This window comes from Monodelphis domestica, chromosome 5, assembly GCF_027887165.1.
Source record: "Monodelphis domestica isolate mMonDom1 chromosome 5, mMonDom1.pri, whole genome shotgun sequence".
Classification (NCBI taxonomy): Eukaryota; Metazoa; Chordata; class Mammalia; order Didelphimorphia; family Didelphidae; genus Monodelphis; species Monodelphis domestica.
Window position 1 is genome coordinate 237,035,202 of NC_077231.1, and position 16,127 is coordinate 237,051,328.

General features: G+C 37.7%; 1 protein-coding gene across 3 annotated transcripts in view; it reads right to left on the bottom strand.

Annotated features, from left to right (window-relative positions):
- The window catches only part of PTPRN2 (protein tyrosine phosphatase receptor type N2), a 1,540,336-nt gene that overhangs the window by 145,969 nt on the left and 1,378,240 nt on the right, over positions 1-16,127 (bottom strand). The window lies entirely within an intron of this gene.

Here is a 16,127-nt window from a genome sequence, read left to right on the forward strand (position 1 = left end):
AGGCAAGATATAAGCAGAATGAATGGCAACCACAAGGGGGAAAGATCTGTTATCATGCTAGGACTAGGAGCAAAATTCCTTACTGGTTCGGCTTTGTTTCTTCTCTCATCTGTCCATTATTCTAAGGCATCAAAGTTTCAATGGGTTATCTACTATCTAATGATTAAGTCCAGGTAATTTTTAGATATTGGGGTGGGGGAGGTTAGAAAGCTTAATAAACTAGTCTAAATTATAAAGAGGTATAGATGTCATATTATGAAAATCAAACAGTATTCTGTATGCCTACAATAGAATTTTACACACACACACACACATACACACACACACACACACACACACTCACACATACACACATATGTTCAATAAGAGGAACAATTACTCTACCATGCTATCCTGCACCCTGGTCCCGCTAATTCAGCAAAAAAGTAATTAGATTGATAATGTTCTCAGCAATAATGCAACCTAGCAATAGAGTCTATATTTTTCTCATTAAAATAACACCACAAAGGATTAGACATAGTGCAACAAAAGAAGACATTGTATATGCCCTAAAAACAGAGGTTTGTGATAGACTAAAAAAAAGGAAAGATAAAAAGAAAAAATCAACCACAAACTCTGCTAAAATAATAACTGCTATACAGGAGTCATTCCGTGGCACCACCACCACTACCACCACAACAAAAAGATCACTTCAGTAACTGAGATTTTTAAAACTTCATTCTAATTGCCTAATAGATCCTCAGTTACATAGGACCCTAGATGTAGAGCTGGGGGAACTGCCCTGATCATCATCAGACAGGGGAATGTGGCAGCAGAGCAGAGAGACAATCAGAAGTCTTGAGTTTAAAGGGCTCTGTTACTTAGTAATTGTATGAAAGGGAGGGGTCTTTTCATTTCCAGCATGCTTGATGCCAGTGTCCACAAATAATTCCAAAAGACTAATCAGCAGATATCTCTTGGACATAGTCTCTATGTAGTATACATATTAGCTGCTAATTACTTGCCTTCTAGAGGGGTTCTAGAAAGTTGTTTACCTCTGGCTAACAAATGATCATATCTCAAGTACTTGAACTACTCAATGGATAGAATGTTCTATTTAGAATTAAAAAAAAAAAAACCCAAGCTCAAAATCTTGCCTGTTTATCTCTGGGCAAGTTATTTCACCCCCTTTCTACCTCAGTTTTCTCATCTGTAAAATGGGGGAAATATACTTCAAAGGATGTGAGTATGAAATGATTTAATATTGGTAAAGTGCTTTGTAGACCGTAAAGCATCACATACATGCTAGCTATTGTGGTTGTTATTAAGATGGGATAAATTCTCCTCTTTTGCTCAGTGAAAATAATCCAATAATCCAATGATCATTAAAGTAAAGCATAAAATGAAGGAAAATGTAAAAAGTAATTTGAAAAGATTATTTTAAAATACATTCATTCAAAAGGAAAATGTTCCAAGAACTGATTCATCTGTGCTCCTTTTCTCCTTTCTAATCTTGGTGGCAGTGGATCCTGGCATCCAAGGGGAGGTCATACCACCAACCTAAACCTGACCGAAGATGTCTATCAAAAGAGTCCCAAGCCCCCCAAGGCAACAGCCAAAGATCACAAAACACTTACATGTTTCCTTTCTCCCTTGTACCCTAGGCTGCTACTTTTCCTGCCATTAAAGACCTTTGTAATGCCAGCTGACACTTTAGAGAAATCTCTTTAGACACAGCTCTCTGTGTGAGATACATAAATGCTCCTGAATCTCTCCCTGCACTTGTTCATTAGTAAGTACTTCTCTACCCAGGTCCTTCGTGAAGGGGTCTCCTTGTGGTGCTTGGATCCTACATGAATTCCAGGTCCTCCAGTTAAAGCAACTGGTTGCAGTGGAGATGATTGTGGACTCGGGGGAGTAGGAGGACAAAAGATAGAAATAGGTGAACTTTAAAAAAAAAAATGAAAATCTTGCTGTGAGGGAAGAGATCTTCAATAAAAGGGCAGAGGAAGGCGAAAATCAGATGAAGCCTGAGCTATGACTGCCTAGCTGCTTTCATTTTACCCATATATTTTCAAGTGCTTATTGCCTTCCAGATCATTTAAAGATGATGACTTTATTTCCAATTTGACACGTACAAGTTCTCCCTGAATCTGACAAAACTGGTTGATAATTTTAATAAGGTAGAACTGAATGACAGTAGCAACCTGCCCAAGTACATCACCTCATTTATTTCCCTTCTTATTTCAGATCACATGGAATGCTGTGCAAAGGGGGTGGGGGTGGGGGAAAGCCCAAGTAAAGAGTTCTACAGTGCCTGCAGTTTCATACATCCAATTGAGCAATTCATCAAGTCCACAAGTGCTTATTATCACCATTAGATAATAAAGAAAAGTGGCCATGGAAGCAGATAAGAAACCACAGGACTTTTGAAAAAAACAAAAAAAGCTCTATATGGGGAAAGGGGCTGAGTATCTTGAGTTTTATCTATTTTTTAAAAATCCAATTTTCAATCTAGATCAGTCTTGTGAATTTGCAAGTGATATAGGAAAATTGCAACAGGGTCTATGCTACTTATGCAGTAGAATTTCCTTTTAAATGTCAGAATCAGAGAATTTCATATACTATCTGATATAACCCTTTATTTTACAAATGAAGAAACTGAGTCTGTGTAAGAGTTAAAATGATCTACCCAAGGTCATTCAGTAAACTAGTGGTAAAGCTAAGTTATTAGAGTAGAAAGCCTCTGTTTAAGAAAGATGGCTTTATTTGAAAGTAGAGGACCTAGGCTGCAGTTTACTCATCAATAAAATAAGGGGACTAGAATATATGACTTTAAGGCCCCATCTAGCTCTAAATATAGTACTCAACAATTTTGATTCTTTCTATTCTACCACAATAAGGAGGGAGGAGGAAGAGATGAAAGGAGGAAAGAGAGAAAGAAGGAAGCAGAGAGATAAGGAAGAAGGGAGGGAGAGAGAGAAGAAAGGAAAGATGGAAGGAAGGAAGAAGGAAGAGATGAAAAGAAGTGAAGGGCGGAGGAGAAAGGAAAAAAAAACAGAGAAAAATACTGACTGGCTACAAAAAGCATCTACCTATTACATCTACCATTTGCTTCATTATCCGGAAGTTTGCTATTGGGAGATAGCAGCTAGGAATTAGAATCAGTAGGTTTTCAAAATCAGAAAGATTGATGGGGGAAGCATGGGTGGTGAATCTATTAAAATCTCAACATTCTAGAAACTGGAAAAAAGTTGTTTATGGGTGTTTTGTTAGAGAAAGAGATTATTGCCTTTAGAAAATTGTCTTTGAGGTATATGGTACTCTCTCTGTCTTTCATTAATACATACACACACATTGAATGTATATATACACACACATATATGTGTATGCATGTTTGTATCATTTACCATATTTGGAAATCAATTTGCTAATACTGTCATTTGCCACATATGAGATGAAGGGGGATATTTGTGATTCCCAATCCTTCTAACATGGATGAATGACCAGTATACTTCGTCTCTGATTATGACTTGAAGGGTGTTTCACCATTTTGAGGTCTTTTGACATTAGACGGTTCTCATTTCAGTTCCAATGAAAGCCCCTTCAGCTCATATTGGCCAAACCATTACAGTGGCCTTCCAGTTATCAAAAGTTACAATGCTTCAATGTATGCTTCTCTGTAGGCACCGAAAGTTGATCTTGCTACATTGTGCTTGACTATACAGTTGAAAGTGAAATCTTGGGGTCGTCTGCCATGACACCATTTTATCAGGACTTCCATTTAGAAAGAATTCTGAATTAGAAATCAAGATATCAAAGTTCCAATTGGCCCATGCCTCTTATTATTTTGTGACCTTGTGACAAGAGAACTTGAACTCTGTATCTTAACCTGACATTTAAAGGGAATTTAAATCACTCCATAATCTGGCTCCAACCAATCTTTTTCAGACTAATTTAGAATGACTTCCTCTCAAGCACTTTATGTTCCAGCCAAATTAGCCAATTTGTTGTTCCTATACAAGACATTCCATCCCTTGTGTCTGTCCATTTACAGAAGCTGCCTCCCCTTACCCCAAATGTTCTCTCTCCTCACTACTGCCTCTTTGAATTCCTACCTCCTTTCAAGTTCCGCTCAGGTGCCACTTTCTAAGGGAGCTTTTCAAAGCTCTTTACATCTGTTATCTATTTTGATCTTTACAACAATATTTTGGGCTAAGGATTATTATTGTTGTTATCTCCATTTTAAAGATTAAGAAAATGAGACTTAAAAAAGGTTAAGTGACTTATCCAGGGTCACAAAGATTGAGAATATCTTGGATGGGATTCAAATGTAGTTCTTATTAAATTCAAGACGAGCACTCTATTCATTAAAGTATGAAAGACTGAAAATGCAATTGGCTAAGAAATCCAGCAAAATACATTTTAAGTGTGCTTTTCTTTTTTTATTACTTGTCAGAATAATAGCAGTTACTGGGGATATCATGTATACAACTCTTGGTCCAAAATATAACAAAAGCTTTTTTATGTCTCTCAGTTTCACCTTTAGTAAAACACACTTCAATGCTGTAGCTATTTAACTGTTGAAGAGCTATATCTGACTGGAGAATCAGTTGATTCAAAATATCCCAGCAGGGACATAGACATACAAGTGCTACTACCTATAGGGATAAAAATCAATGAGCTGTGGTGGATTGTCCTGACCCTATCATTCATCCACATACATTTCTGCCAAGCACTAAATATATACCTCTAACCACTATGTACTTTCCAGGTGCACAGCTCTGGAACTCTTCCCTGGGAAACCCTTGTATTAGTTCTGCTCTGTATGAAGCCCAAGTTTCATTTCCCAACTCCTATTTCCTCAGACCCAAAGAACATTATTTAGCAGTCAGGGTGAGAATCATATGTCAAATAATGAGGCATCATTGGGAAAAAAAAATAGTGAGTTTGCATATCTATAGATCCCTGAGCTTTAAGAAAGAGCATTATAGACTCGTCTTCAGAAGTTTTCCAAACAATGAATTTCTAAATTATAGTGAGTTGTCATTTTTAATAGATCAATAGCTATTGGTCCATTTCTCTGAACTTTTTATTTTAAAATAAAAGGATAGCACAAGACAAATAACTAATACTTACACTGTGTTTTATAACTCAATTTCTGTTAACCATTATTCCATTTGATCCTCACTACTACTCTGTATGAGTTGAAGGTAGGTAGAGTTGAAGTATTATGATCTACCCCCATTTTGCCAATGAGAAAACTGAGGCTCAGAGAGATAAATAGACGTGCTCTATGTCACATGACTATTAGGAGGCAGAGCTAGAATATAAAGCAGATCTCTGGACTCCCAAACATGGTTTTTTTCCACCACAATGCAGCTGGTGTTTAAGGGATTAGAGATAAAAATTGGAGACCTCTGGAACATTTAGTAGCGAGTAGTCTCACCAGGGTCAAGGAGACAAACATAACAGTCTCTCGATGTCCCTTCAAGCTTTATGATTCCATGAAAACATTCTGATGGCACTTTCTCCAGATGTGAACACCTAACTACTGATCAAATCCCTGTTCCTCTCTGTCAGAAGAGATCATTTCAGAATAGGATTCTTTTTTTTTTTTTCTGGGGCACTGCAAGTCTATTGCCTTCTTGCCTCTTCATGGCACTGTCTTTGTATACAGCCTGCATATGTTTGTCATTCTTCATTCTAAAAGTATCATCTATACCTTAAAAAAAAGCAATTGCAGCACACCCAGTGATAAATGAAGGCATGATCTGGCTGACCCTTTAGGCTATGATCTAATAGATGGGTTGGGCATAAACATTTATTTAAAATGTAATTTGAAGTTTACGACATTATTCCCCATTACATGGGAATTGCTATCAGACTGAGGCACTTCCTCTGTTTTTATTGCCCTACATTTATTATCAAACTTATGTGGAGGGCACATGCAGTATATTATACAGAACTAATATCGGTATGTGACACAGACACACAAATACTAGAGCTATGATAAATATTTTATACATAATGCCCAGTGAAGTGAGTTTAAAGCATAGAGTTATGGTCATCTATGGAGATCTTTTTATTTAAGCATTAGATAATTGATAAATAAACTTAACTAAATCAACTTAACAATACAGGCATGCTGTGAAGGAACCCTGAGACCAGCCCAATTCTATTTGGCAACTTCCTTCATTTATAATCCTGGCAGGGAGTAAGAAGAGCAATAATCAACAAACTATTCTGAATTAGGATTGTGGGGGTGTGCAGGGCCCCTCCCCAAGGATATTAATGATACCCTGGCACAAGTTTAGTGCAGTCAGGAACCCTACCCTTTGCATGAATATATCTCGCGTGCACCTAGTTATTTCCAGGTTTTCTTCCCAAGTTGAATGTGAGCTCCCTGAGGGTAGCGGCTATTATTTTCCTCCCCCTTCTTGTCCTTAGCAGTTAGCACAGTGTCTAGTACATAGAAAGTGTCGAATCAATACATAAAAAGGGACACACAGAATTTCAGCTTTGTTTTTAATTGAGCAGAAACAACCAGACTGTCTAAATTTCCTGTCTAAAGGCAACAGAAGATTAACTTGTACCTCTCAGACTGCTTTACTTATAATTAACTTGATGTAACCTTACTGAACATTGCCAGTTAGATGGTACAGTGGATAGAATACTGGGCTTGCAATCAGAAAAACTCATCCTTATGAGTTCAAATCTGGTGTCACTTACCAGCTGTGTGACAATATGCAAGCCATTTAACCCTGTTTGCCTCAGTTTCTCATCTGGCAAGTGAGCTGGAGAAGGAAATGGCAAACCACTATAATATCTCTGCCAAGAAAACCCCAAATGGGGTCACTAAGAGCTGGGCTCAACTAAAAAACGGCTGAGCAAAAACTTTATCAAAAATCATTCTCAGCTCTATGAAAGTAGATGGTGCTGGTAGAATTCGATTTATCCATAATATAGGGGTAAGGGCAAGGAGAAGAAAACTATATGCTTTTTCATTGCTTCTGTGTTCCAGAGTTTCAGCTACCATGGCTCCTTCTTTGACTTCACTGAGTTCTGACTAGCAAAGGGAGTTCTACTGGTGTGCAGAGTTGATGGAGAAATAAAAGCTCATGTATGTATAACAGCATAACCAACAATCCCTCTTAAAGCTAGGGGAGTATGGGAGCCCTGCAGCAGGCCTCTCCATATAATATCTAACATGATTCAGTAATGAATTGATACTTAAGGATGAAGATGAAAGGCAATCTCTTTATCTCTCTGGACCTCAAGTTTTCTCATCTGTAAAAGGAAAGGGTTGGATCAGATGAACTCTAAAGTCCTTTCCAGCTCTAAATTTATGAGTCTATTCTCTGCAAATAGGCAGAATCATAAGGCATGATTTGTTCCAGGTTTTCTGGAAATGGTGGCATTCAACCAAGCCAACGATGAGTATGCATGCATCACAGCATAATGAATAACCTCTCTTGCTATACGAGGCAAAAAAGGGTCAATATTCTGGTAATACTCCTAAGGCTTTTAGTTCATGTAATACCTCCCACCCTTTTACAAACAGGTGCATGAACATTCTAGGGCACAGTTAAAAGAAAGAGAAAAATATTCACATAAAAATGAAAAAGTTCCAAACTCATCCCCAAATGTCAGTTTGTGAAACACTGGTTTCAGAAACCATGTATTATAGTTACTATATATCAGTTGCCATATAGTTACTACACTGACAGACCTAATGATTTCTCATCTTCAGGAAGAAATTTCAGATCTTCAGACCTCAATTTATCTGCTTCTTCATCTATAAAATGGACATATTCCTATGAGAGAGGTGATCAGTGAAATAGTGATAGCAAATCACTTAAAAGTTCTTTAGCAGAAACATACTATTTATAGTAAGTTCATAGGGTTGTCATGATGTATAAGGTCTCAAATCCAAAATAGCAATTGCAGTGTACCTCTAGATATGTAAACAAATATTGTTCAAGCATCAGCAGCAATTTATAAAATTGGTGATCAAATCTAAGAACATAAATTACAGTCCATTGGAGTACACAAAATCAATTATGATCGATTCTAGTCTATCACATTCCACAAACATTGATTGAATCTTTACTATGTAGAGGTCACTTTGCTAAGCTCAGAGTATATCATACAATGAAAAAACAGAACAGTCTGTGTCCTCTGCTGAGGATATAGGCTATATTGACAGAGAAGTAAATGCAAAGAAGATACTATAATCATTTGTAGTGAGGAGAGGGAGCAATCTAAAAACTGAGGAGTGGAAAGGAATCAACACAGGAGAAGGCACCTGAGCTGAGTCTTAAATGGAGCTAGAAATTCCAAGATTCAGAGGTAGAGAAAGAGTATCATTGCCCTATATAAAGACATTGATGGTGGAAGATGGAATGTTGAATACAGGAAAAAGCAAGAAAGTTAATTTGGTGGGACTATAGGATGTTGTCCTTTGTACTTGAAGAAGACCAAAGGTATTATCATGTCAGGGTCAATGCACAGCATGTTTAACTGTCACTGATCAGATGAATATGAGCTCAGAAGGCTCAACCATAGAGTGAACACAAATAGCCCCTATGAACATCTGGGATGGAAGGCTGAAATGTAGAGTATACAAGAAGGAATAAAGAGAAATAAATCTAGAAAGAAAGGCTGGACAGGGCAGCTATATAGCACGTGGAAGTGCCAGGCCTAGAATTGGATCTGGGTTCAAATGTGGTCTGAGATACTTCCTAGTTGGGTTACTTTGGACAGGTCACTTAACCCTGATTGCCTAGCCCTTGCCACTCTTCTGCCTTATAACTGACACTAGATCAGAAGGTAAGGAGAAAGAAAGAAAGAAAGAAAGAAAGAAAGAAAGAAAGAAAGAAAGAAAGAAAGAAAGAAAGAAAGAAAGAAAGAAAGAAAGAAAGAAAGAAAGAAAGAAAGAAAGAAAGAAAGAAAGAAAGAAAGAAAGAAAGAAAGGAAGGAAGGAAGGAAGGAAGGAAGGAAGGAAGGAAGGAAGGAAGGAAGGAAGGAAGGAAGGAAGGAAGGAAGGAAGGAAGGAAGGAAGGAAGGAAGGAAGGAAGAAAAAGAAGGCAGGAAGGGAGAGAAGGAGGGAAGGAGGAACGCTGGAACCAGATTGTTGGTTTTTCATTCATTTTGGTTGTGTTTGATCCTTTGTGACCCTGTTTGGGGTTTTCTGGGCCAAGATACTGGAGTGGTTTGCCATTCTCTTCTCCAGCTAATTTTACAGATAAGGTAACTGAGGCCAAGAGGGTTAAGTTACTTGCTCGGGGTCATATAGCTAGTATGTAAAGTGTTGCTGGGAAGTGATGATGAGGGCTTGAACTAGGGAGGTGACCAGATGAGTACAGGCAAAATGGGGTGGGTAAGCATGCTAAAATTAGAGTGATTAATTTTTGGTCAAGGAAACTGGATTTAAATGTTGGATGTTCCATTTACATAGCCTTTCTTACCCTGGATAAGTTGGCTAACCTTTCTGGGCTTTAGTTCTTTGGCTAATCAAATGAGGGAGTTGATAAGGACAGTTCTACCTCTTAAGTCTTATGATCCTATGAATTCAGAGAAGAGGTTGGCTATGAGAAATGTTATAGAGGTAGAATTGACAACTTGGTATCTTAGTGGAAGAAGTGAAGGGGAGGGAAAATGAATATTCCAGGATGATTCTCAGTGGCTGTAAGGATATGGGGTCACCCTCAATAAAAATTAGTAAAAGTTATGAGGAAAGATGAGTTTAGGAAGAATGATGAGGAGTGCCATGTCTTGGCAAATCTGAATCAAACCTTTAAAATACTGACACATTATCAGAGTTTTGGGGGTCTTAGATAGCACCTTGTCCAAATTCCATATTGGAGGAAATTCAAACGGAGAGAAGTTCAATGCTATACTTCCATACAAGTGTTCTACCCTCACCACATCTGATTTTAAGAATAATAATCAAATCCACATGAGAACTTCTAGAAAGTATAAACCATTTCTCAATAGCTCAACTATTCATTTTGTGACATCCCTAACCATGCCATGTCTCCCCACAACTCCCAGTTACCATCCCCTGTTTATGTCATGTTACTTTGTTGGATAGAAGTCCCTTAAAGGCAGGGATCATTTTGATTTTAAATTTAAAAAGAGCTTTATATAGTGCCTGGCAAATAGGAAGAAATTAAGAAATGCCTATTCATTCATTCGTTCGTTCATTCATTCATTTGTTTGTTCATTCAAATAATGTGATCAGGTTCCAATTCTCTTGACTCTGTGTTCCTTCCAATTGACCAAAAATACCATGAATGGTCAGATGCAGCAACATAAGCTCCACAGAAGCACATCATCCATAGGAAGAAATTAAGGCACTGGAGCATGTACTCAGCTCAATTTTCAATGCCAACTATTTTGTAAAGGAAATCAGAGCGATTTTCCTTATTAAAAATGTCTTCAAGCACTATATTCCCCATTGCACTCCCACACATCAATGTTTCACTTTATCCTAAAGGATTCAAAGATTCAATATGTGGGCTCTACTTCTTTCTCTAAAGCAGCATGGCAGTTACCAAACAAGGTAAAGCACCGAATGACTAAACACAGGGTGTGCAATCCCCTCTATCATGAAAATGCAAAAATAGATCTTGGCCCAGCTTGATGCTGCCTCCCATACACTCAAAATCATTTGGGGGCACTGAGTAAGAGCGAACATCCATTTACCCCTGAGTGTATTCAGGCTGCCTAATGCAAACTCATAAATCTTAGCGTTGCATCTTCCCATCAAACAAAGTTTGCCAACCATGCCTTCAGGATTGAAAGATTATCAGGTACAGCAATATAAAATTCATAACTACCAGATTTGATGTAAACTTTGTCCAACACTACCGAGTTTCACATTTCCAGTGAAAATTCCCTAAAAAAGTAAGGCTCTGAACTACTGCAGGGGAAAAAAAAAGAAGACAGAATGCATTTTGATACCTAAAAGCATCTCTTTCTCAATGAGCCAAAGTGTATGCTTTATCTACTAAATAAAGAATAGGGGTCTTGGCATAATTCTGGGTGGGACTCTGAACATTTGACACTTTATAATGCAATTCGTAAGATAAGCTGAGTAGCAATCTAAGGGCAGAAATTCAGTCACACACAATGATGCAAATGCTTCATTTCTCAGCTCTGCATCTGATGGGGGAAAATTACAGAGAGTGGGAATCACTCTGAGAGAAAGGACCTGTCATTCTAAAATTCTGCCAAAAGAAAGATCAAACCTGAAATGACTAAAAAATACCTCTTTGCACCTTTAAGGAACAATTGGAACAAAGCAGCATATTGCCTAAGCAAAAACACAAAGGATGGAGAGGAATTTTTAGGGTGTTATGGAGGATGTAATTAGTAGTAATGGGGCAAATTAAGGAATAAATGGGCACTGAAATAGAAAAAAAACCTCTAAAATGAGTTCATTATGATATGCTGAGAAGGGATAAAGGCCAATTATCTTACATTATTGGATAAAGTACTAAGAAATATATTAGAAAGGGACAAACTTCTATGGGGTGGGCCTTGATCATTTATAGAATGTTAAGTCTGTTTCTATTGTGGAAACTGGCGTCCTAATCAAATTTATGTGATGGTATAGTTATGGATTATTTAAAAGAAAATTATTTCCTTCATAGTTCTTTCCTCATTTATAATAGTTATACCCTAATACATTTTCAGTGCATTATCAAATTAAATGTGGGTTAGAACTACATGTTCCAGTCAGGCTGTTAATTGATTATGCTATTTTATATTTTATAAAATACTTATAAGATGATATGTTATCATAACAATATTACATACCATACCATGACATAATGGTAGCAATTAGCACAAAAATGCTATCTAATGATTTGGATTGCTGGTTTGATTTTACATCAGTATTCCTTCATAATTTTTTAACCCTTACTTTCCATCTTAGAATCAATATTGTGTATCGGTTTCAAGGCAGAAGAGCAGAAAGGGCTAGGCAATTGGGGTTAGGAGACTTGCCCAGTGTCTCACACACATACTAGGAAGTGTCTGAGGGTCACATTTGAACCCAGGACTAGAGTCTTCAGGCCTGGCTCTCTAACCACTGGACCATCTGGCTGCTCCTATCCTTCATCTTTCATGAAACTCTTTTTTCTGATGCCTCATGATGGCATGGGGGTGATCCAGAATGCTTGAAGGCTATGAAAATGGGGCAGAATACCTGGCAGGCCCTACTGTGATGAAAAGTTGTAAATAAGCACAAAGATGAATTGTGGTCTGAAGACTAGCTTAGCTAAGATTAGGGAAAGCTCATCACTAGAAGGCTGGTCATGGGAGACAAACTGGGGGAATTACTACAGTTCATAAAGTTTTCTCTACCTTTTTTTCCTTACCTACCTGTCCACTCAGAATACAATATCCTAGAAGAAGAGAACAGGCTCACTTTTATATTTCTATTTCTATCGCCAGTGCCTAGGAATGTGCAGGATACATAGAAGGTGATTAATGAATGCTTGTGTTGATTGACTGACTGATTCTAGTGCATGAAGAAGCTTTGTTATTCAATCTTGTCTTGACTCTCTGTGAAGTCATGTGGTGTCTTGGTAAAGACACTGGAGTGGTTTGCCATTTTTTTCTCCAGGGGATTAAGGCAAACAGAGATCAAGTAACTTGTTCAGGGTCTCACTGCTAGTATCTGAGGTTGAATTTGAACTCAGGTTTTCCTGTCCCCAGGCCTTGTACTCTAACCATTTATCTATCTAGCTATCTAACGGTGAGGCTTTACTCTATGTTTCAGTTAAGAGAATTCCCACACCAAGGAAAACATGGATCTTTTGAAAGCCTGAAGTGAGTCTTCTATCTATGAAAAAAGCATCCAATCAAAATTACTCTGGAAAAACTGAATGAATAACTCGTATTTAAAATTTGCGAAGAACATTTGTCACAACAACCCTGAAGGGTGGGGGAAGTAAAACCTCACCACCTCCAATTTACAGATGAGGTCAGGAAGGCTGAGAAAGGCTAAGTGACTTGCTCAAGGTGACATGGCTACTAAGGGGCACTGTTAGCCCTCAAACAGGGGTTTCTTTATTCCAGCCCAAGTTCAGCTTTCCTTTCATCACAACGCTTAGGTTTGAATTTAGATTCACATAGAGATTCAAACAAAGATGGAGAGAAATATGGGTGGGTATATACACTCCTATAGTCAGAAAGGCTTCTATTATTGAAATCTACTTTCTAAAATGATCATAGTGCACATTTAAATAGTGCTTTAAGATTTTCCAAGCGCCATATATATTAGAACTTCACAATAATCCTGTGAGGTAGATACAATGGACATTGCCATTCTCATTTTATAAGCAAGGAGAAGAAGGGCTCAGAGACTCTAAACAAATTGCCACAGTCATAATAAGTATTAGAGGCAAGATTATAACCTATATCTCTCCAGATTCCAGTTTAAGATAACTGTTGGTTTTTTTTTCTTCTATGCCACACTTCAGGTAACAAGGTGGCACAGTAGATAGGGTCAAGAAGATCTGAGTTTGAATCCAGTCTTTGACACTAGCTATGTGACCTTGGGCAAGCCACTTAACTCTATTTGCCTCAGTCTCCTCATCTGTAAAATAAATTGGAGAAGGAAATAGCAAACCACTCCAGTATCTTTGCCAAGAAAATCCTAAATAGATTTGCAATAAATCAGACATAACCAAAAAACAACTGAACAACAGATACACTTCATATTTGATACAGAAGAGGACAGTTTCAACTTCTGTTTTTAAAAGTAACATCTGAATGACAGAAGAAAAGAATTCCCACACAGGCCAAAGATACAGTGGATTTATTAGATGACCTTGTCCCAAACTAAGCCAGAGAGGAACGTGATTCCTACAATAGAGTTGTAAGTGCTCTGCCCCATATAATTTTAAATGACTCAAGCAATATGGCCTCTATCACTTCTCCTGGGATACTATTTCACAGTCTAATAAGCTTTACAGTGAGGAATAATGTAATGCTTTGATAACTTTTTATTTTAACGGATGGACATCTCACACACATGCACACAGAGTAAAATTTGTATGTTTCTTTACAGCTATTCCTAAGACAAGTTCAGAGAGCTGCTATCAGGGCTGGTATTGATCAAATATCTGAAGTCAGAGGTGGCAACTCAGACCTTCTCCTCCTCCCAACTCCTGACATATAAATAAGTGTCTAAGCTCGAGAAACCTATCCTTCCACAGTAATACTATTCGGTTGAATCATTTTAGGTACACAAAATTGGCAAATGGGCCAAAAAAGCTCTACCACAAATAGTATTTACATAATGACACTGGTGGAATTTTCCTATTTCATAGTTTCTCAAAACAATCCTGGACTGCTATGTAAAAAAAAAAAAAATAGCCTAGATAAGTCAAAGTTAGATTCTATCATTTATTTAAATCCAGTAGAGTATAGAGATAAGAAGTCCTTTCCTCCCTTCTGACTATCCAAATCTTTCCTGTCTTTCTAGGTCCATCTTCTAAATTCTGAAGGTTTGCCTGACTACTATGGGATACAACATTTAGTCTTCTCTTAACTCCTCTTGCTTTTGTGGCCAGTCAAAAAAAAATTAGTACTAAATTAGTACTAAATTGAATGAAGGAGATAGGGGATAGATCTGTGATTTTGTTGATATAAGGAAATTCTAGATGAGGAAATTCTCTCTACCAAAGCATGCTGGCACCTTTTTAGCACCTTTCAGGCTTTGCCTTGAACAGTGAGACCATAAGGGATTTATCCAAGGTCACACAGCCTATATGTATGAAACAGACGTTGAACTGAGGTCTTTATGACTTTGAGGCAAGCTCTCTGTCCACTATACCATGCTTTTTTTAAAGCCATTTTACTTCTTAAATTGTCAACCTGAATTATGTATCCACTATATATCTCCACTGCATTCACAATGTCAGCATGGTCCTTAGGAGGCTGTGTCTAATGACTCAACTTCTACACAAATAAGTGGACATTCTAGGGAAAGTTAGTCAATAGACAATTGGGTTGATTCATTGCTCTAACAGTGGGAACAGATGAATAGAAACAGAGCTGACCTTTGAACCAAAAGAACTATGAGCCAGGACCAGACTTGCCACTAGCCACAGATTTAACTTTTGGAAAATTACTCAGTCTCTCTGCCCTTAGTTTCCCTGTGGGTAAAATGAAGATAGTGGATAATCTCCAAGGTCATTTGCAATTCAAGTATTCTAAATGTTTTCTTCTGAACACACACAGTTACTGTCATGAATATTTTCCACCTGTATTACTTCTAGAAATGCAATACCTAGAATCACCTTATGCAAGAGGAATCTTGGGTATCTTCACTGGCTACCTGGCACGTGCCTGGATCTCTCTTCCTTCTCATTTCAGCTATCTGGCTTCTCTGGCTTCCTTCAAGACTCAGTTAAAGTCCTACCTTCTGCAGAAGTTTTTTTCTGTCTCTTCTTAATCTCAGTGCCATCCCTCGGAGATGAACCTTAAATTTGTCCTGTCTATGTGTTGCTTGTACATGGTGGTTTACATGGTGCCTCTCCTACTAAATATGGAGTTTCTTGATAGCAAGGGACAGGTTGTTACTTTTCTTTTTACTCCCAGTGCTTGGCACAGTTTTGGGCACAGAGTAGATGCTTAATTAACATCTGCTGACAATTTGACTTGCCCACTTCAAGTCTAGGGGCAACAAGGTGGCAGAGTGGATAGAGCACTGGACTTGGAATCAATAAGACTTATCTTCATGAGTTGAGATCTGTCTTCAGAAACTTATTAGCTGTGTGACTCTGCACAAGACACTTAAAGTCTGCCTCAGTTTCTCATCAGTAAAATGAGTTAGAGTAAAAAAAAATGGCAAACCACTCCAGTATCTGTGCCAAGAAAACCCCCAAATGGGATCATACAGAGTAGATTATGACTGAAACAAGTCATTGACAACACCTGAAGTCTAATTTCTTTTCTAAGGAGAAAAAGAAATCATTTTACCCATTTGCCTTGCTCCAAATAGAGATCAGAATATTTTTTAAAGAAAACAACTGAACAAATAAAAAACTTTAGGTAGGATACAGCTTCCAAAATATGTTTTATTTATTATTAAAATACTTTTTACTTAGGTTTCTAGAATTATCTCT